This window comes from Giraffa tippelskirchi, chromosome 8 (genome assembly GCF_054371585.1).
Source record: "Giraffa tippelskirchi isolate mGirTip1 chromosome 8, T2T-mGirTip1v1.2.pri, whole genome shotgun sequence".
Lineage (NCBI taxonomy): Eukaryota > Metazoa > Chordata > Mammalia > Artiodactyla > Giraffidae > Giraffa > Giraffa tippelskirchi.
In genome coordinates this window covers 109,862,763-109,885,711 of record NC_137282.1, presented here as the reverse complement: position 1 = coordinate 109,885,711, position 22,949 = coordinate 109,862,763, and the positions used below count along the sequence as shown (strand labels likewise).

The window sequence follows — 22,949 nt, the reverse complement described above, 5'->3', positions numbered from 1 at the left end:
TTTTAGTTATTTCACTCCATGTGCCTCCTGCAGGGGGGCCAGCTGGTAGACCGCCTGCCGGAGTGGGCTGCTCAGGTTTTCATATGCATTTGCCAAGGCTCCCACTGATGCAAATGTCATGGCTGGTCTGGAATTTGAAGTTTAAATTCCTTGATTTGGGTCAACTCTTTTTGCAAAGTGAACCTGCTGACAGTCTGCACAGAATGAGTAGGTATGAACTCTGATTCTAAAAGGACATGACAGATCTTCAAAGAAAGACATCAGAACTTGAGTATATACAGTGGTCACTTGTGAGGTCAACAGTGACATTTTTCTTGCCCAGAACAGTTTTGGAATCTGTCTCTGGAACTCCAGGACTGACAGTCTCTTCTTTTGCATGCCTGAGGAGTAGCATAGATTTCTTTTTTTGAAAGTGTATTTAATTTTTGGAAACTTTCAAAAATAATTCAGAGCCAAGTCTGGTGAATCAGGCCAGTGATCAAGTTGGGTGAGACCATTTGGGACATAAAAATCAAAAAGCACAGTTATCAAGTAGTGTATATAATATTCCTTCTGGACTGGCTCTAAAGACCTGCAAAAAAAAGAGAATAGAACTGTTTCAGGCAGTCGCTGTCTCCCACAGTATTGAAATCTGCTTTGAAGGGCTAGCCTCTAGTTGACTAAATGGGTTGTGAGTTACTCGTTTGAAAATATAAAAGTCAGTTTCCTTATTACTTAAAATCATGCACATGTATGTAAAAACTCCTCCTGTTGAATAACCATGTGATTTTGTTGGTGTATAAGCTTATTAACCAGCACTGTGTTTCCTGTATTTATCATAGGCCATGAATTTATTTCAATAGTCCTACCGCTGCTCCTGAGTTTTCCTTGGCGGCCATCCAGTTCCTGAATGTACTGCCGAGCAAGGAGCAAGTAGTTTATCATAACAAGAGGCTGGGATTATTGTTGAGAAAAGCAGAGGGAGGTCGCATCTGCACTGCCGGCCAGGCCAGCTGAGCTGCAAAGGAGAGAGGCGGGCCCCTGCTTCGGGCTTCTTTTCTGTCCAGTGCAGTCTCCCAGGGTCAGCCATCCCACGCTGCCCAGTCCACTTCACTGTGAGTCACTGAGTCCTAAACCTGAGCTTGGCCTTGGGTTTGGCACCTGAGAAGGTTGAAAGAGAAGACAAGTACTATGAAGAAGGTGCAAATTGAAAAAAAAAAAGGCACAGGGTAATCAGGAGGGAAAGATCCCCTGGCAGAGGCAAAAAAAGGGATCCCAGAAGGAGGTGACATCCGGGCCCCAGCCTGCAGAGGGTGGTGTTGGAGGGTGGCTGGAGCCCAGGTTGGTGCAGAGCCCACAGCCTCCTGTGTCTTCACCGAGAGCGGCATTCCCAGCTCAGCAATGACAGCTGGGCCAGGGCTGCAGATGGGATTACAGCATTAGGTGAGAAGTTAATCACAAACATGAATCAGCCTTGTTTTTTCCTTCTCGGCTTGGCTCTGAGCCCTGCAGGGGGTGGGCAGGGCCCCTCGCTGGATGTACAGGAAATCATACTGGGGGGGGAAACATGAAGCCAGCCATTTCTCACCGGGGCCACGCCGTTACCTGTGTTTGGAGATTACAGGGGAATTTACTACATTACATAGGAAGAGAATCCCCTCAGGGTGGCAGGCAGGAAGAGGAACCGTTTCAGGGGCCAAGTGGCTTCTTGGGTTCCACATGGGCTGTGACCCCAGGGCAGGTTTTCATTTCAGCAAGCCCCACCCCCACCGCTGCTCTGAAGCTCCCACTGGATTGAGCTGCACTTGGGTTGGAAACCCTTTTTTGGCTAAAGGTTCTGTTCTCTTGTCTTCCACCCCTAGAAGGTCACCGTAGATAGAAAACCTACTTCTCATCCAAACTGACAGGACTGGGTTAGGACCTGTGGTTCTGCCAAAAATCTTTCCCTCCCCAGCCCTCTTCTGGAATGTCCTACACTCTCAGCTGCCATTACATTCCCTCATATTCTTCCTTCTTTACTCTGGAACATCCCACTTATCATCTAATATTTGTAGACTGGCTGTCAGTCACGTAGACAATGGCTGATGGCATTGACCTCCTCTGCTCTGGAACCCTCTTGCCCTCAGCTTTCAGATTCGATAAATGCTGCCCCTCTGTCTCCACATGGACCCGACAGGCCAGCTGTCCAGTGAATGCTATGCTGACCTCAGAGTCACACCATCACAAAATATTTCCCTCCTTCTGAATTCTGTTTGCAAAAATTCTCAGTTGCCAGAAGTTCTTTATTTATTTATCTGCAGCAAATCTTAGTTCCAGCACACAGGACCTTTTCGTTGTGGTATGTGGGATTTAGTTCCCTCACCAGGGACTGAACCCGGGCCCCCTGCATTGGGATCGTGGAGTCTTAGCCACTGGACCACCAGGAAAGTCCCTCCTGCAGTTCTTTACAAAGAAAAGATCTATGCCATTAGAAGAAGGTAACCCTCATCAGAATCTTAGTTAATCTCCATAGGTAGCCAGGATGGCTAAGGATTTCACTTCTTTGTTTCTTTCATGTTTTTAAAGTATTAAAGTTATTGTACATTACGTGATTAATCAGAAAATGTTAGCGAGTCTGACTTTGCAGGTCATTGCACAAGCCTGCAAATATTCAAGAATTCCATTTAGATCTGGGTTTGAATGTCACATCTCTATGCAGCCAAGGAAGGCTGATACTCCTCTTCCGCTCCCAGGAAGTCTCATCTGAGAAGCAAGCAGTAGGGAGCGCTAGAACCAATGAGGTTTCTTACTATAAAAACAGAGTCAGTCAGTCCACTGCTGGAGTCAACACACAAGTGGACTTTGGCAGTCTGATGCAGAAGGGAGAACTTGCAAAGGGAGTGGGATGGTGCAGAGGACAGATCAGGGAGTGAGCTGCCACAGGAAAGGGTCAAAATGATGTGCGTGACCAGACACCAATATGTGTCCTTCCAGCCTGGACAAACGGACGCCAGAGGTTATGCACACACGATACCCTCAAAGTCAGAATCACTTGTTATCAACAAAGCCCACAGTCACTTCCAGGCAAAAGCAAAAAGATCACACACAGACACACATGCACACACTGACCTGAGACATGGATAAACAAGCACGCTGTCCAAAGCCGTCACCTCTCTGTAACAGACTGCAGGGGTCTTCTTGCAGGTCTCTCCTGGTGTCTTTCAAACCTAATTATTCTCTCAGACCTCTGTCTTGACATTCAACACAGCTGAGCACAATAGCAGACCATCTCAGGCAGGATTTGCCAGGACTGAGGGGTTGGCATCCTTCCTTGGGAAGGGGCAGTGGAGCTCAGGAGGCCTGGTGCAGTGAGGGGCGGAGGCAGGGGACGCTGTGCCCAGGGAGGATACAGGGATGAGCACTCACACTTGAAAATCTCTGAGCTGACCTCAGGAGCCAAATTCACAAAAGTCCCATGGAAGCTGGCCATATTGTGCTGTGATTTCCTTAGCCTCGGGCACAAGGCAAGTTGACTGGGGAGCACCCTGTGGTGATAGGGAACGGAGAGGTTCAACACTTTTGAGTTTTTAACTTTCCAGTGACACTTGCTTGGAAACAGGCCCCTGGGAAACTGAGGTCATGATCGGTTCTTTAAAAACCCTGCACCCTGGCCAACTTCTAACGAAAATTCTTCTGTGCACCGGAGAGCCCCCAGGAGAGTCACCTGAATGAAGGCCCCTCGCTCTTCAGTGGCTGATAATTCCAGCCCAGCTGTAATTCTCATTCCAGGTACATGAGAGAGATTTTTACACACACACACACACACACACACACACACCCTGCGCCAGGTACATGAGAGAGATTTTTACACACACACACACACACACACACACACCCTGCGCCCATCAATTGAAGGATTTGTGGCTATAGAGCTAACATGTTCTGAAGACATAGTTAAGGAAACGTCCGGGTGGAGGACCTGGCTGCTGGCAGCTTCTGTTCCCACCCATTCTGTCCAGCAGCAACTGCTCAGCTGCCAGGGGGGAGCTGCGTTGCACACAGGAGGAACCAGAGGTCTTTCCAGAGCAACCAAGTGCTTATCCACAAGGGAGAGGTCTGGTGCCAGGGACTGAAGGGAGATCTCAGAATGTTCAGTCAAAAAGCTATCTACTAATGGCCCTACAACCCCCAGAAGGCCCAGCGCCTTCTTCAATGCAGGATATACAGCTTGAACAGCAGAGCTCCCTCCTCATCCAACATTTATAACACAATCCATCCATTCAGTGTGCTTCCCCAATCTGAAGAGACTTTTAGAACGTGTAAATGCTGATTAGGAAGAACCAGTTAGAGAAAGAGGCTGAAGACGCAGGAGAGAACAAGGATGATCAATGGGAAGAGATTTGTGAGGAGGCAGGAAGCTGGAATCCAGAGGACAAGAGCAGGGTTTGATCATAAGTAGGGAAGGGAGGCTATTTCACTGTCCCCTAGGGAGAGGTGGAAAGCTGGGGCTCAGATGCCATCAGGTTTGTAGGTTTGGTGGTGGGAGGGAAGGAGTCTGAGGCTGTCACCATCCCATCCAATTTGGTGTGTAGGCACGAGTGGTCTTATGCCACCTGAGTGCTTTTGCAAGTGCAAAGTTAGAATTAGATAAGCTCTAATTAAAGTATACTGATTTTTCTAAACTCTTCACTTTGGAGGGCTTAATCAGAGAAGCTGGAAAACGTCATGGGGCTGTCACTTTGTAGAGTACCCAGAGAAGGCAGGTCCAGCAGATTCTAGGGGCAAAGCCCCTGACCAGACACGTGTCCAGGGACCGTGGAGCAGCCGTCAGCCTGGAGCCTGGAGTTCAGTCAGCAAGGAGGCCACGGGGAGTGGCTGGGAAGCTGATACTGTGTTGGACCTGCAAAATCCCTTAAATGTGATTATTCAAATGATGCCCTTTCTCTATCGACTTAAAAATAAAATAATATATACCCTGTTTGTCTTAAATGCGAGCACCTCATTTGTTTTTACAATGCTGCTCACACATCTGGTACTCAGTGAGTGAATAGATGGACTTGGCTCTCTAAAGAATGAGAATGTACCTGTGGAGTAAAAAAGAAAAACAAACTGGGAATGATGGAAAATCTATTGAAGCAATCTCTACTTCCTCTCAATCCTTAGGGATTACAGGGCTAATTTCATACTTGAGTTAAGGATTTTAAATCCTCAACTCCACCACCTGTCCACTGTTAATATCTTGTTTATGTAGCCTTTCAGGTATTTTTTCCTATGATTATATTCTTTTCTTCCTTCTACTTTACAGAAAAGGAATCTAACTGTACATCTTCTCTTGGGAGCTGTTGTTTGTCTCTTAGCAGTACACTGTAGACAACTTGACCCAGTGTCAACAAGTACCATTTTAGTTCCCAGCACTAAGGTGGAGTGGATACATGGGTAGACATGAGATCACCACCCACATGAGTGTAAAATGCTAAGAGAAGGGACACCTGGGGGACATTTGCCTTTAATGGGCAGGTAGAAGCAGAGGGACCCATGAAAGGCCAGAAAGTGGGCCGACAAGATGAGGGAAAGTATGGTGAAGTGGTGTCACAGAAGAGAGGAAGGAGAGAAGTCCCAGAAGGAGGAGGAAGCCAGTGGTCCCTGCCATGCTGCTGAGAGGTTCAGGCAGCCAAGGGCTGAGAGGGAGAGTTTGATTCAGCAAGAGCAGAATCACTCACTTCGTATTTTCCCACTCCCCCCAAATTCCTCACGTTATAAAATGAGAAGAGAGATTTTTGTTCTGTCAATTGGACAGGAACATTCCTTAGCCTAAAGTGATGGTGTGAAGTTTGTGTTTTGAAAGTGTTTTGGTTAGAATCACGTTTAGCTGCCTTTAGGACAAATTCGAAGACAGCCTTAGCTAAATGGGTTTTATTTTGCTCAGCTGAGAAAAAGTTTTGAGAGGGGGCAATCAAGGGATGTTCAAGGTAGTCACCAAGAACCTATACCCCTTATAGCTGCTTACTCCACCAATCTTAAGGGTTTCATCCTCATGGTTGCAAAGTGCCTGCTCTGCCTCCAGCCTTCATTCCCACCAAGAAGACAGAAAAAGGAACGTGCGAAATTCCCATAACATCTGAGTGTTTTCATCAAAAACCCCATCCCATAAACTTGGTTTATAGAGCATTAGCAGTACTGGGTAGCATGGCTCCTCCCATATATACAAGACTCTGAGGATAGGAATATTTTCATCTGAGCATATTGCTAATCATTTCTTGGCAAGGCGAATAGATGCTAGGGGGACAACCAGCAGTGTCTTCTGTGGGGTGATTATATTAAGCCTGAACATAACAGCATGCAGCCTTCTTAGTTTTATTACTTTTTTGTGAGAGACATAAAAATATTAAAGCATTCCATTTGATTCTAATTCTACCAGGAAGTAAAGAATAAATCACCATCAGTCTTGGGCCAGTTTTCCTCATAATGTGGGGGAGTTAGAGGGATTAGTTTCAGCTAAACCTCTGGGTTCCAGCTCTTTGGGTTTTACTCATATAAATATATATATATGTTTTATTCATATATATATTTTTAATTAAATTCCACCTTGCAAAAGTAGGTGGAAAATCCAAACACAGCAAGTTGCTAGGAGACCTAAGGACCTTTATTAGGTGAGCTGTTTGAGGCCTAGATGATGGAATTTCTCTCACCTGATGACAGACATGCCTGACACCTGTTTAATTTCCAGAGCCACGTGGAGGTGGGCAGTTTCAGCTCTGAGCAGTGGGAGCCACCCCATCACCCGGCCTCGGTGAGTTCTACAGGAAGAGCTGCTGCCCGCGCTCTGAGGTGAAAGGACAAGGTAAGCTGCGGAGGTAGAGAAAAGGCTTCTCCACCTTTCTTCTTGCAGCTGTAAACCTGCCAGAGCGGCTCTATTTTTCTCCAGGAACCCTCTGCCCTCTCCCTGTTACGGCTCCCTCCCTGGAGTGCTGGTTTCCACACAGTGAGCTGCGAAGAGAAAGGGTCTGTGAGCAGCAGCCTGCAACACCTGAGGCCATCTGCAGAGGCCAGGATCAATTTGCTTCTCCTCCAAGCCTGTGCCATTTCTTTGCCCCGGCTCCCTGCCCTCTCACCCCCACCCCTCCATTGCTAGAATAATATCTTTGTTAGCTAAATTGAGCACATGCCAGATGCAGTCCATCTAAATGAGCAAGTGCTTTCTGGGACTCGGTTTAATGAAAGAAAAGCCAAGCAGAGCTCAGTCAGTGTGCCAAACCCTGGCCGCTGAAAAGAAAACCATATTATTTTAAGAGGACTGTGTGTGCCAGTTCATGGGCAGACACCAGGAAGAGGCAGAGTACCCTTAGCAGGATCTTCATTCCTGCCCGGCACCCTCTGGCCCAAGCTGAGATATAGCTCTGGCGAATTTCCATTCCGTAATTCATTTAAGCAGGATAAACAGAGCTCCTGCTCTGGAAGGTCTGGCCCTGAGTAAAGGCATTTGGAGTCTCTGGGGGGAGGGGGGTCCCATGTGAAAGGTAGAAGAAAAACAGGAGTCAGGTGACATGAGATGCAGCCAACACTGCCACCAAAAGGCCAGGGCACCTAGATAAGTGACTTTGGTCTCTCATCTGTGAAGAGATTTCTGCTTCGTAGATTCCTGAGGGCTGCAGAGGTCTTTAGTTTCCACAGATATTTGATTTAAATTGCATTGAAAAAATTTTCCAACTATATAAAAAAAGACATAAATAAGACATGAGCAAATTTTTAACAGAAGACTGCCAACATCTTCATTATAATGCCATCCAAATACCTCTCTGTGGGTAAACCTTGGAATAAAGCTGTTCTTCCATCTAACGGAAGAGTATCTCAAGGTTGCGAGGAATGTTCTCTTATATAAAACTGTTACCATATGCAACTACTTTATCTGAATGAGAATTTTTTTCCCCCTGAATATTGTGCAAACAACTGTTCCATAAATAAACTGGATGCAGAGGCAGGCTCAATTGCTCTTATCCATCTAACTTCAATTTGGGGGTCATAATAGCCTTATTATACTCATTGCTTAACCTACAATTTAACTTCATTTTAACTCTGAAATACATTCATACTAATAAAATACTGCCCTGTCTCATTTTCTGTGTAGGTGTTCTAATCTGGTTATTTTACTAAGCGGTTTGAAAATCATGAGAGAGAGAGGCTGCTCAGGGGCCTCCTGCTCTCGCTTTCTAAGTTTCAGGAACTGAATGCTCTGCTGTGGGTCAGGTGATCACCAGGCAGGGGTTCCACAGGGAACGGGCAGCAGTGGGCAGAAGTTTGCGGAGAGGGCAGATAATGAAACCCTGTATTTATTACTATCAAGTGCTCAATAAATATCTGTTTGGCAGAACCAAGCCTTGAGACAAGTCTCAAGCCTTGAGAACCTTGAGTGTGGTCAGTTCTAGGTTGTTGAAGATTCAGGAACCCACAAATAGGCAAAGGACGTAGCTTTGCCAGACCATGAGCATATTAGACTGGTTGCCACAGAGCAGTTATAGGGCAGAGGGTTTAGTGGGAGAAAAGAACAGAAACTTTGGGACTTGCAAGAGAAACCTCCCAGCTGGTAGAGCTCAGTCCTTTATCCTTGCTGCTGCTTTCAGCAAAGTGTCTGTTTAGGACCTCGGGAGGGCCTTGTAGCCTGCTGCCAGGCTGCGTCTGTTCCCTCCTCCTGGAAGGAGTAGGAGTGATCTCCCATCTGTGCTCCTCTGTCAGCTCAGTGGTTCTCATTCTGTATAGAAATCACCTGGAGAGCTTGTTAACACAGATTCCTGGGCCCCACCTGACCTGCCTCCTGAGAAATCTGTATGCAGGTCAAGAAGCAACAGTTAGAACCAGACATAAAACAACAGACTGGTTCTAAATTGGGAAAGGAGTACGTCAAGGCTGTATATTGTTACCGTGCTTATTTAACTTATATGCAGAGTACATCATGCGAAATGCTGGGCTGGATGAAACACAAGCTAGAATCAAAATTGCCGGGAGGGAGAAATATCAATAATCTCAGATACGCAGATGACATCACACTTATGGCAGAAAGTGAAGAGGAACTAAAGAGATGAAAGTGAAAGAGGAGAGTGAAAAAGCTGGCTTAAAACTCAACATTCAAGAAATGAAGATCATGGCATCTGGTCCCTTCACTTCCTGGCAAATAGATGGGGAAAGAATGGAAACAGTGAGAGACTTTATTTTCTTGGACTCAACAATCACTGCAGATGGTGACTGCAGCCATGAAATTAAAAGACACTTTCTGCTTGGAAGAAAAGCTATGACCAACCTAGACAGCATATTAAAAAGCAGAGACATTACTTTGCTGACAAAGGTCCATCTAGTCAAGGCTATGATTTTTCCAGTAGTCATGTATGGATGTGAGAGTTGGACCATAAAGAAAGCTGAGTGCTGAAGAATTAATGCTACTGTGGTGTTGGAGAAGACTCCTGAGTGTCTTGGACTGCAAGCAAATCAAACCAGTCAATCCTACAGGAAGTCAGTCCTAAATATTCATTGGAAGGACTGATACTGAGGCTGACTCACTGGAACTGACTCATTGGAAAAGACTCTGATGCTGGGAAAGATTGAAGACAGGAGGAGAAAGGGATGACAGAGGATGAGATGGTTGGATGGCATCACCAATTCGATGGACATGAGTTTGAGCAAGCTCCCGGATTTGGTGCTGGACTGGCAAGCCTGGCTTGCTGCAGTCGAGGGGGTTGCAAAGAGTCAGACACGACTGAGCAACTGAACTGAACTGAACTCTCAAAGATCCTGCTTCAATAGGTTAAGCACAAGGCCTGAGAATGTTCACTTCTCTCAAGCTCTCAGGGGAGACTGATGCTTCTGGTCCCTAAATGAGACTGAATAGCACTGACTTAAATATTGGTAGGACATCCTCTGCACTGCACAGGGGACCTCGGAAAACAGGAAGATCTGCTCCTTCCTTGAGTAAAGGGGACAGAGTGCCTTCCTTCCTGATCTGTGGATGGTGGGGGTTAAAGAGAAACCTCCAGCAGAGATCCACAGGGTGAAGGAGGGAAATCCCAGACACTTGGAGAAAGAAGGTGGGGTAGCAGGCTCCAGTCTGTATTCCAAGCGGTTGTCTACCCCAGAAAACAAAATTAAGGTGGAAAGCAAGGTCCAGTCAGGAGCAAGCCCTTGCAAAATAAGAACAGAAAGTGAAGGAGAAACAAAAGTGCTCAGAAGACATTCCAAAGTTGGGGCTGGCAGGTTGTGCTTATCTAAGCAGAGTGATGAGGCACTTTCTTGAAAATTCTGTTGGGAAGAAGAGTGTTCATGTGATCCCATGAACAAATCTTACCTGATAGTAGCAAATAGAACCAGAATATGTGGTCTACTGACAGACCACTTACTCCCTCCAATTTCCTTACGCTTCTCTTGTTATTCCCACAGTAAACATCTTTCTTTGGTGAAAAGATGCCATGGTGTCCCCTGACCCCATTGTTGGTTTGAAAAGTTATGCTACAGCTCAGCTGGGTCTCCCAATGGGCTGCTGTCCTTAGATGCAGTGGCTCAGGAAGCAAAGGCTCAGCCCTTCTGCCAACACGGTGGTGAGTACAGCGCTGTTATTTCAAATTTGCTCTTATAATTCCTCTCTAAACCTTTGGAAAGAAACAAACAGATGTCCTACAGTGCAGGGTGTTGTGTGTTGTGGCTTCAGTTGGGGAAATCATATGACTAATTTGTATAAACTTATTAAAATATTTCTTTCTCTCGTAAGTTAGCCACAAACATTAATTAAAGGATCAAAGAATATGTATTTGGGCTTATAAAATCTTCAGACCTGGCCAAAGCCAAAGGAAAAACTATTGAGTGTTTTGGAACTTTAGAAACAATTTTTCGAAATGACCATATTGGAATTGAACATTTCTCTTTAGCAAAGTTAGACTCCAGAAAGGCAAACAAAAACTAAGACATCAACCAAATTGTTTTTAAGAATTATCCTGTGGCAAGGTTATTTATTTCACTTGGTAGAACAAACCTAGAATATATTTGTGCTGAGTGATCCATATTTTACATATGGTAGAGACAGTCCTCAACTTAAAAAAAAAAAATGACAAAAGTCACTTTAAAGTCAGTGTTGAGGAGAAAGAATATATTTTATTGTAGGAAAAAACTGTTATCCATGGTGGAAAAGGTGCAGAATAGGTGCACACAGGCTGCTTGCCTGGTGTTTAGGTTGAAGAGTGGGGTGAGGATCACTACCTGAGTAGTGGAGCCTGGCTCTTGTGACCAGGACCTGGGGGGAGGGGACTACAGAGAGGAAGGAGACCATCCTCCCCTACTTTTATGACTGCCTGAATGCTGGAAATGAACTCTTATCTTTTCTAAATAAATGCTCATTTTTGTTGAGCATCCTGTATGCTAGACATCAGGCTGGGCTGAGAGAGATAATGAACAAGACTGAAAGATTCCTGCTGTCAGGGAGAGAATAGTTCAGTGGGAAGGACAGGTGAATTTTTAAAGAATTAAAAATGGAACCTTCTGTAATCATAGGAGCACCTGACTCAGATTTAGGGTATCAAGGAAGGCTTCCCAGAAGAAGCAACAAGCAACCTGAGCCCTCAAGGATATGGGGTCAGAGGGTCAATGGGAGCAGGTGCTCTCCAAGCAGAGGAAACTGCATGGACAAATCCCTAGGACTTGAGGTGACAGGCTGGTGGGGGAGGGAGAGAATGTGATGGAGTCCTTCCTGGAAATGTTGGTTGACATGTTCGTGAGATGTGGGTTATCTTGTTGACAACTAGGTTCCAGGGGGGTTGCAACTCAGGAGGGTGCGGTTCAGAAGGGTGGTATAGGCTGAGAGTACAGACACAGGAGTCATCGGCATGCAGATAGTGAGAGGGGATGAGTCACCCAGATAGAGTGGGACCAAAGAAGCCAAGGAAAAGAGTTAACAAGCAGAGAGGTCACTGGGGTCAAAGGCTTTGGGGAGGTCATGAATTGCAATTTCCATTGCTTTCATCGCCATGTCACGGTCATGGGTAAGAGCAGTTGCAGAGTGGGGAAGTGAGCAGAAGAGAGACAAAGTGCAAGGAGAGAGGGGAGGTGAAGACGTGGAAAGCAAGAGGGTGGGAAGCAGCTCTTCCTAGATGCCAGCTGAGAGGCAGCAAGGCAGAAGTAGATGGCGAGTTTATGGACAGCATTTTGTGTTGATTGAGGTGGGAAAAGAGGTTAAAGGAGCTGATGAAGAGAGAAAGATTGAAGGTGCTGGAGAGCAAGGGGAAGGAGCTAAGGAAGGTAGCAGGGAAGGCAGCAGAGGTGGGATCCAGCAGGCAGAGGATGGACAGAGCCCAAGTTGGGAGAAGAGGAGCCTGTGTATGGTGCAGGGGGGTGGCAGGCCGGCCGGTTAGTGGCAGGAAGCTGAGGAAGTATGGAGGAAGGCAGAGTCATTCCCTGAGAGTCGGGGAAGGAGGATCAGAGGCTTGGAGGTAAGTGGAGGGCTGCCTCTGCCCCTCCCCGAATGCCTGTGTGCCTCTCCCCTCAGGCCCGTAGGGTCAAAGTGCCCACTTGTGCCTTGATCTTCAAGCTGCGTCCCTCCATCCCTACCTGCCACTCATCTCCTTTTATATCCCTACCTGCCACTCAAACTCCTTTTATATTTCATCAGAAGTTCTATTCCTCAGTCTAGCTGTCTAGGTGTTAGAGGGGCAGCAATCTGATCAAGTAGATTTATGCTTGTGTCTGAATCATCAATGGCTCAGAACCCTTTTAGAGAAATTTACATTTCTGTGGACAGGATTTTGTTCTAAATAAACCTCAGATTCAAGGGCTTTCAAGTAGAGGAACAAATGGAGTTAATAATTTTAGGCAGCAGGCCAGGATAACTATCTGGAGTTTGTCTGTGAGGGTATCTTTTATCCACAAAGTAATCCAAAGGACAAATGCCAAGGGAACAGAAAGATCTGTAGAGGAGACCAGGCCAACTTTATGATGTAGATGGAACAGATGCCCTGAGAAAATTTCTGCACATTCTACCAGCTCTAGCTGTTCCAGACTCCAAAATGGTCCAGGATCCAGAGATCAGGGCTCCTGAAACAACCAATGCAATAAAAAGCAGCACCAAGGTGAACCCAGCTTCTACATGGCACAGCAGCTCCTGCTGTGTTAAGCTCCCGGTACGTGGCACGTGTTCAGCAGGCTGCTCTGTCCATGGGATTCTCCCGGCAAGAATACTGGAGTGGTTGCCATTCCCTTCTCCAGGGGATCTTCCCGACCCAGGGATCGAACCCGTGTCTCTTGCATTGCAGGCAGATTCTTTACCGTCTGAGCCACCAGGAAAGCCCCATAAATCAAATTCATCGTGGACGATTAAAATTGACCTTACAGATTGTGTCCACTGATGGAGATGATAATTTGCAAGAGGTCAGCACTAACACTTTATTTTGTCATCTCTTGTTGCATCTTAGGGCACTGGACTTGTTAAAATATGGTTAGGCTGGAAAAGTCTTTATCTGTGAGCTGTGTACAAAATGTGTGTGTGTGTGCGCGCTCCCTGTTCTTTTGGGCCTGGCGGGGGTCGGGGGTGGGGGTGGGTGGATGGTATGCTAGTACAGATAGAAACTCTACTTTTAACAACCCTGAAGTTTATCAGTACATGTGCTCAGACTCAAAGTGTAAAGAATATTGCATTCTGAGTCAGAAACAATTTTTACAAATATTTTTTTGACTTTTATTGTTAAAAAAATGATTTTTTGTGTGTTTTGGAAAACACAAAAAGCCCAAAAACAAAATGAAATTTACCTGTAATCCCAATTCCCAGGGATTAATCCCTGGGATCTATTTTGATCCATTTCATTTTAGTCTTTCACCTCTGTCTGTCTCTGTCTCTCTCTGCCTTCTCCCACCCCTCTTTGTCTCTTTCTCTTATTAGGGATCATATCTCTACATAATTGTGTATCCTGCCTTTTCCACTTAACTGAATCAGGAAATGTAAAAGCAGTAACAGAACCTTTTTATTTCCACATTTTCTACTTTATTTCTGTCTGCATCTTTCCCTCTTTTTTTTTTTTTTTTGCCAGTATTTCTTTATTTTGGAGTATTTCCATTTTCATCAAAGTTCAATTCAAAATGTAAAACAGTTTATGCTTTTTGAGTTTTATTTCCTCCCTACACTTGTTAAAATAGACCAGTGAAAGAAAAGTTTTCCAGGTTATGATAGATCCACCTCCAACTATATAACTGGTTCAATTTAGAGTCTTAGGATAATGATCTGCCACCATATGTGGGTTATAACTTGAGGTTTGCATAAAAATGTGTCTTGGATTAACTGACTATGCCACAGTGCCTGGTAACTGGCTTGTTTCTAGGAAGTTAAATGCCTGAATTTTGCTTGATGTCATCAGTAGAACTTTCTGATGAAAGCAAATAAAACAACCAATTAAGTATGTGACTTCAGGTGTGGTCTCCTCCCTGGTAGAGGTGTGCTCGTGTTCAAGAAGATTTTCTATAAGGGAGGCAAAATGCCTTAGAAAGCAATTATCTTATTTAAGCCTACACTTGTCTGGGGAACTGAGGTCAGCCACAAAGTCGTTGGAAAAAAAAGCACTGTCTGCCATAGAAAGCAGTTTCTTTGGTGGGGGAGGTGGGGTGGGTCAGTTTGAACAACTTTGCTTTTGAACTGGGAATGACCTCCTGAGACCACGAGCCTGTGTCATTAAACATAGAGCAAACCTCAGGATGAAGGCTCCCCCTTGCCCTTCAAATCACTCCCATTTCAAAACAAAAACACAAACAGAAATACTTTAAACTTCGCTTTCCAAGGCTAATGCCCTCCCCTCAAACTGTCTGTTACTGCTTCTGCTTGGATTATTTTCATTTGGGTTGTGTTTTTCTGACCGAGGGCCAGGCCCTTGTCTTTGTGTATTTGTAAAGTGCCTCATCTACTTACTAGTCTTTAGAAATTACAGACAAAAACAGGAATGCAAGCGAAACTGGCAGCTAAAACCTTGCAGCTTTTCTGAACTGATGCTATGCCTGAGAACCAGAATGGAATATTTTTATAAGGCAATATTGAAACATTCTAGTACCAAGAAACTAAATTGAGTCTACATTAGCTGAATATAAAACAGTGCCCCAATTTGGCATGGTGTCTGCCACTCACATGGCTTGTTGTGATGTCGCGTTAACGAGCTGCTGCTCTGTGGTCAGTATAGAAGGGAGAGGATCCTACCAGTGAGGGAGCCGCATGATGGTGTCATGACAGTGATGGTTGAGTTTAGACTTCACGCCGCCCTTGGTCCTTTCCTGTGCCAACCCTCTGGAGATGCAGAAGTTCCTCTGGCATGAGGCTTTTCGTCTTATGACATGTATCTGGCTGTGCTCAACTGGCAGAATTTAGGAGCCACAGGAAGAAGAGCCCATCGTTGGAGGGACACAGAAACGTGAATGTTTGGATAGAGCTGAGAGGTGCTATGAGGCCAGGTCAGCACAGTGGAAGCAAAAGGGAGGCAAAGTGGACAAAGCAGAAATTCCCTCTTCCTTCCTCCCTCCCTCCTTTTTCGTCCTTCCTGCCTTCCTTTTTCCTGACCTTGCTGAGGTTGGGTATAGAAAAATGGGGTCTGTGAAATCTTTCTTAGAAACTTTTTTCTTACTTCTGTAGACATGATTGTATTAGATGTTCTCTATCATTTAAAGATGTATTTGTAGACCAAACGAGAAGAGAGCTATAGAGTTGTTGTTGTTGTTTAGTCACTAATTCGTGTCTGACTCTTTGCAATCCTATGACTGTAGCCCACCAGGATCCTCTGTCCATGGAATTTTCCAGGCAAGAATATTGGAGTGGGTTGCCATTCCCTTCTCCAGGGGATCTTCCCGATCCAGGGATCAAATCCTAGTCTCCTGAATTGGTAGGCGAATTCTTTACTACTGAGCCACCTGGGAAGTCCAAGTGCTGTATAAAATCAGTCAATTACGTTAGACTAGCATATCTGTCTTTGTGCTTGTCATTGGCCTGAGTAGAAAGAAGTATAAAATTGATTAAAAAAAAAAAAAAGCATTTGAATGCCTTTTGTTTGCTATTGCATTTATTCAGTATTTAGTTAGTGTTTAAAAAGTTTCTCCTCCTTCTCCCTTCTTTCCTTCTCTTCCTTCCTTCCTCTCAACTGAATTTTGTAGTAAGTTGTCTCTTCCTCACTTTGGCTGTAGACAAGACTTTGAAACGGGAGAAATAACTCAAAAATAACCTTTGAGATCCTAATGTCATAAACTCTTGCTCAGCCAAGTTTAGAAGGGAATTCATATGTGAGGTGGGGGGTGGACAACAGAATAGAACTCAAAGAGGTTTGTACCTAAATGTCCCCTCTTCCAGAACACAGTGATGACCTTAGAGTCCTAGGGAAGCCGGGTAGCCTAACCAAACTCCTTACAGGCTGAACTGCCCCCAAATGGGCTGGCAGCCTGGGTTGCTTATGCCACCAAGGTGTCAGCTCAACCCAGCTAGGGGAGAATGAGGCCAGGAAACTTTTAGTTGGCTATACAGGGGTACTGAATTTAATGGCCCCGGCAGTAGCCGAGGTCGCTGAAACAGAATTCTGAAACCAAATTGTTCCACATGGAACACTGCTATCCTTCTCTTTAAAGCAGCCCTGGGAAAGCATAAGTAGAGCCTAGTGAGAATATATGTTTTTAAATTTCATTCTTCATTTCTGAGATCAAGAACTGAAAGACGTGCAAATATCACCAAAAAATCTGGTTTGGAAACTTACAGTTAAGCTTTTATCACAGATTTGGTTTCAAATGTACGTTGTTGGGGGGAAGCAGTTAAAGTATAAGTTTTAGAACAATTGTTACTATTATAAGAGGATTTTTTATGAGAACATTGTTCGATGTAGTCACATTTCATTTCTAAAAATAGCCAAAGAACAAAAATGATTCACAGATGTTGATTTATGAGAAAAATAGTGAGCTATATAAACTGAAATGTATTTGAAGGAAGGATAGAGCCCCTTATTAAAAACCATTCTGTAAAAAGCACCTCTTTCTCCCTGACTCCCCAGGAAATTCCAAGTCCTTTCTGGACCCACAGCACATGGGGCCTGGTGTGCATCAGGACAGCCAGCCATCCAGTGGGACCTTCCAGGGTACTGTGCTCTGATAGGAGCCTGCTGAGGGTGGGTTCTCTGGCATGGCAATTCTCACTAGTTAGTCCACGTCAGAATCACCTACAATGCTAGTTAAATGCAGATTCCCAGGCCCCACTCCTAGAAGCTCAGATTCAGTATGTTTAGAATGGAGCCCAGGACTCTGCATACGAAACCAGCCTTCCAAGTCGTTCTGCTGCAGGTGGTGCATGGACAATACTTTAGAAACCCTTCTCTGAGGGATGGACTTCCCAGGTGGTACTAGTGGTAAAGAATCTGCCTGCCAATGCAGGAGATGTGGGTTCGATCCCTGGGTTTGGAAGACCCCCTGGAGAAGAAAATGGCAACCTACTTCAGTATTCTTGCCTGGAAAATTCCATGCACAGAGGAGCCTGGCAGGCTACAGTCCATGGGGTTGCAAGAGTCTGACATGACTAAGCACGTACCTCTGAGGGATCCCACTGAAATCATTGCCAGAATCAGAATCCTGTAGTTGCCAGTTAGGAGTCATCTCACCTATCCAGTGGTTTTTATTTTTATTTTATTAGCACTCGCGGGAGTCTTTAATACCTAGGCTTTGGGAGCCATAAAAGGAGAAATTAGAAATGATATGGATTGAGTCTGTAAATTGTTTACTATACAGTTAACCTGAGCATAATCATATAGATCAGGCTGACGTTACTAGAGTGTGTGGTTCTGGAAACACACCTAATCCTGCTGTATGGTAGGATTGTCAAAACAGTCACCTCCCCTCCTGACCCTATCCCACCCCCTGCAGTTGTCCCTGGGAGAGTAAATGTCCTTTTTGCAGGCAGGCTTGGCCATGTGACTCAGTTTGGCCAGTGAAACGTGGGTCGAAAATGGTAGTGCCTCTTGGAGCAGAAGCTTCAAAAGCCAAAGTGTGGTTCTGGCCTCTCTCTGCCTTCTGCCATGTGAGCAGCATGTCCCAGGTAGAAACTGCTCCTTTAATATGGACCTAAGTGGGGAAGAACAGGGGCCTAGCTACAGCAGAGCCTGAAGCAGACAGCTTCCAGGAGTGAGGGAGAAACCTTGTTGACTGCTTAAGTCCCAGAGACTGCCTTGTTGTTTGCTACTGCAGCCTAACCTAGCAAAACCAGCCGCTAATACAGCTCCTCGTTAGTCCTGTATTAGCAAACTACTAAGCCAGGCATGACTAAAGGAAATGTCTTGGTCCTAACTCTTTCTGGAATTTTCTTTGGTCATCTGAATTCTTTGTGTTCTACACCATTGTGTGTTTCCTCTTCATAGCTTACTTAACATATTAACATGCAGAAAATTATGAGTTGTAAGTGTTCAAAGTTCAGAATGAAATATCAAAACTTCATCAGCTGTCTTTCCGTAAGTTATTTTTTTTTATTGAAGTGTAGTTGGTTTATAATGTTGTGTTAGTTTCAGGTGTACAGCACAGTGATTCAGTTAGACACACACATATATATTCTTTTTCACATTCTTTTCCCTTATAAATTATTATAAACTATTGAGTATAGTTCCCTGTGCTATACAGTAGGTCCTTGTTGGTTATCTATTTTACATATATTAGTGTGTACATGTTAATGCCAAACTCCTAACTTATCCCTCCCCTAAGGTATTCTTAACTGCATACAACCCAGGAAGCTCCCTCTACTTTCGACATGCTTTGCAGAGTGGCCTTCCTCCAATTACTGATGAACAGGACCACAGTCTATTGGTGTGGCGCTGCAGCTTCTTGCCCACCTTTCTGTTCCTAATGCTGTGATCTGACTTAGTGTCTCCATGGCTACGGCAGTGAGATACAGTGTTTATTTGCTTCTATTTTGTGGCAAGAATAAAAACAATGTCCACTGGAGACCATGCTTTTAGAGCTCCAATATGGGCTCCCTAATATTTCCTGTATAACATTATCAAATATCTCTGTGGAAACTGGGCTTTTATCGTTTGACCATTTCGTGTTCCCTCTGAGTTAAGCTAGTGTCCTTCTGTCCCTGTCAGAGCACGCTTGTAAGTACAGACGGCTGGGAGAGAAAGGGATGAGTGGCCGCTAGCTTGCTGAGAGTTTCCCAGAGGTCATAACCCACCTTTGCTCCGGGGCTGCTGTTGGTGATAACCTACTTTTTAAAAAAATCTAAGTGTTTTGTAGTTGATTTATAGTGTTGTGTTAATTTCTTCTGTACAGCAAAAGTGATTCAATTATATATATACACATTCTTTTATATCCTTTTCCATTATCGCTTATCTCATGATCCTGAATATAGTTCCCTGTGCCATACAGGAGGACCTTGTTGTTTATCCATTCTATAGATGATAGTTTGCATCTGCTAATCCCAAATTTCCAGTCCATCCCTCCCCACCCTCTTCCCCATGGCAACCCCAAATCTGTTCTTTATGTCTGTGAGTCGGTTTCTGTTTCATAGATATGTTCATGTGTGTTGTGTTGTAAATTCCACATATAAGTGATATCACATGGTATTTATCTTGCTGTTTCTGACTTACTTCACATAGTATGATAATCTCTAGTTGCACTGATGTTGCTGCAAATGGCATTATTTTGTTCTTTTTTATGGCTGACTGATATTCCATTGTAGATATGCACAGTTCAGTTCAGTTCAGTCGCTCAGTCGTGTCCGACTCTGCGACCCCATGAATTGCAGCACGCCATATCACAACATCTTCTTTATTCATTCATCTGTTGATGGACATTTAGGTTGTTTCCGTTTCTTGACTATTGTCAATAGTGCTGCTGTGAACATTGGAGTACATGTATATTTTTGAGTTCGAGTTTTGTCTGGATACATACCCTGGAGTGGGATTACTGGATCCTATGATCATTACTGATCCATTTTTCTGTTAATCACACCTAGACTTTTGCCAGGTCAACTTCCAGGTTTTCTACATTGCCTTGGGCTAATGCTCTGAAGGTAGTGTAAGAACAGAAAAAGGAATATATTCAATGATAATGGTTTGCAGCTTAGTGGGAGATTCAGCCCAGATTCTTACTTTCCAGATCTCTCTCCAAGTCTCCTTGGTCTCCTCCTTCCTCTGTTCCTCAGTGATGAGGAGTGTGGGGTGAGGTTGCCCACAGCTCCAGACTCCCAGCCTCGAGCACAGAAGGACTCTCTTTTTAGTCTCAATCCTCAGGATCATCGATTCAACAAATATTTTATTGAATACTTACTGTGTTCCAGGCACCATTGTAGGTACTTGGAATGCATAGGGGTAGGAAGAAGGTCCCTGTGGGGTGGGAGATGGGAGCCAGAATTATGTTCCATAAATATGGTTTCCAAGAACCCAAGTCTATAAATCTCATCAGGGGCCTCAGTAAGAAGGATCATTTGTCAGCTGGGGAGATATCTGAGAACGTGACAGTTGCACAACACAAACAAACTGTACCTTTTCAGCCCACCAAGCAGGAAAACTGTACCTTTTCAGCCCACCCACATGGGCATGATCTTATATAGCATTTTTTATTTAAGTTTTATCAGTTCTTTATAAGCCTTATGCTATCACTCCTCATTATCTTTACTCTGAGCCAGGCTTGTGGCTCATGCTATTGGCTTCATTTCTTAGGAACCTCTCCCCCCCAAAAAACCACAAAGAAACAAAAATGGGAGCAATTATAGGGAGGAGCTAAATGTAATCAGTGTCGCCAAGAATTCTGTCAAAACATAGCTCTTCAATGGCCACCAGGTTTCTCTTCTGAAATGAGTCAATAGTTTTCTCACAGCATTTCTCAAAACTGTTTTATTCAAGTGTTACTCACTCAATAGGGCCCAACTCTTTGCAATCCCATGAACTGTAGCTGACCAGGCTCCTCTCTCCGTGGAAGTCTCCAGGCAGGAATACTAGAGTGGTAGCCATTCCCTTCTCCAGGGGATCTTCCCCACCCAGGGATTGAGCCTGGGTATCCGGCACTATGGGCAGATTGTTTACTGTCTGAGCCACCAGGGAAAGTTACACCATCTTTGTGACACAGTCTATTCATCTCTGTTTGGGAGAAGTAGAAATAGATAGTCTTGTGCAAGTAGGCCCTGGGCCACCATTTTAACTTTACTTCTGCTCTATCTAGACACGCAGTAGGGCTTCAGGTGCTGCTGTTGTTCAGTCGCTCAGTCATGTCCAACTCCTTGCAACCCCATGGACTGCAGCACTCCAGGCTTCCCCGTCCCTCACCATATCCAGGAGCTTGCTCAAGCTCACGTCCATTGACTCAGTGATGCCATCCAACCATCTCATCCTCTGTCATCCTCTTCTCCTCCTGCCTTCAATCTTTCCAAGCATCAAGATCTTTTCTAATGAGTTGGCTGTTTGCATCAGGTGGCCAAAGTATTGGAGCTTCAGCATCAGTCCTTGTACTGAATGTTCAGGACTGATTTCCTTTAGGATAGACTGGTTGGATCTCCTTGCAGTCCAAGGGACTCTCAAGGGTCTTCTCCAGTACCACAACTCAAAAACATCAATTCTTTGGCATTCAGCCTTCTTTATGGTCCAACTCTCACATCCATGCATGACTACTAGAAACACCATAGCTTTGACTAGATGGACCTTTCTTGGCAAAGTAATGTCTCTGCTTTTTAATATGCTGTCTAGGTTGGTCATAGCTTTTCTTCCAAGGAGCAAGCGCCTTTTAATTTTATGGCTGCAGTCACCATCTGGCATGATTTTGGAGCCCCCCAAAATAAAGTCTGTCACTGTTTGCATTGTTTCCCCTTCTATTTGCCATGAAGTGATGGGACCAGATGCCATGATCTTAGTTTTTTGAATGTTTAGTTTTAAGCCACCTTTTTCACTCTCCTCTTTCACCTTCATCAAGAGGCTCTTTAGTTCTTCCCTTTCTGCCATAAGGTTGGTACCATCTGTATATCTGAGGTTATTGGTATTTCTCCCTGCAATCTTGATTCCAGCTTGTGCTTCATCCTGCCTGGCATTTCACATGATGTACTCTGCATATAAGTTAAATAAGCAGGGTGACAATATACAGCCTTGACATACTCCTTTCCCAGTTTGGAACCAGCCTATTGTTCCATGTCTGGTTCTAACTGGTGCTTCTTGACCTGCATACAGGTTTATCAGAAGGCAGTAAAGTGGTCTGGTATTGCCATCTCTTTAAAAATTTCCCACAATTTGTTGTAATCCACACAGTCAAAGCTTTTAGCATAGTCAATGAAGCAGAAGTAGATGTTTTTCTGGAACTCTCTTGCTTTTTCAGTGATCCAGTGGATGTTGGCAATTTGATCTCTGCTTCCTCTGCCTTTTCTAAATCCAGCTTGAACATCTGGAAGTTCACGGTTCACGTATTGCTGAAGCCTGGCTTGGAGAATCTTAAGCATTACTTTACTAGTGTGTGAGATGAGTACAATTGTGCGGTAATTTGAGCATTCTTTGGCATTGCCTTTCTTTGGGATTGGAATGAAAACTTACCTTTTCCAGTCCTGTGGCCACTCCTGAGTTTTCCAAATTTGCTGGCATATTGAGTGCAGCACTTTCATAGCGTCATCTTTCAGGATTTGAAATAGCTCAACTGGAATTCCATCACCTCCACTAGCTTTGTTCATAGTGATGCTTCCTAAGGCCCACTTGACTTCACATTCCAGGATGTTAGGCTCTAGGTGAATGATCACATCATCGTGATTATCTGGGCCATGAAGATCTGTTTTGTACAGTTCTTTTGTGTATTCTTGTCACCCCTTCTTAGTATCTTCTGCTTCTGTTAGGTCTGTACCATTTCTGTCCTTTATTGTGCCCATCTTTGCATGAAATGTTCCCTTGGTATCTCTCATTTTCTTGAAGAGATCTCTAGTCTTTCCCATTCTATTGTTTTCCTCTATTTCTTTGCATTGATCACTGAGGAAGGCTTTCTTATCTCTCTTTGCTAATCTTTGGAAC

General features: G+C 44.5%; 1 long non-coding RNA gene across 1 annotated transcript in view; it reads left to right on the top strand.

Annotated features, from left to right (window-relative positions):
• LOC145516591 (uncharacterized) overlaps positions 1-22,949 on the top strand; it is an 86,859-nt gene that overhangs the window by 7,274 nt on the left and 56,636 nt on the right. Inside the window, exons 2-3 of the long non-coding RNA XR_014061527.1 lie at positions 6,686-6,799; positions 10,381-10,538. This is a non-coding gene — a long non-coding RNA (uncharacterized LOC145516591). The remainder of the gene's footprint in view (positions 1-6,685; positions 6,800-10,380; positions 10,539-22,949) is intronic.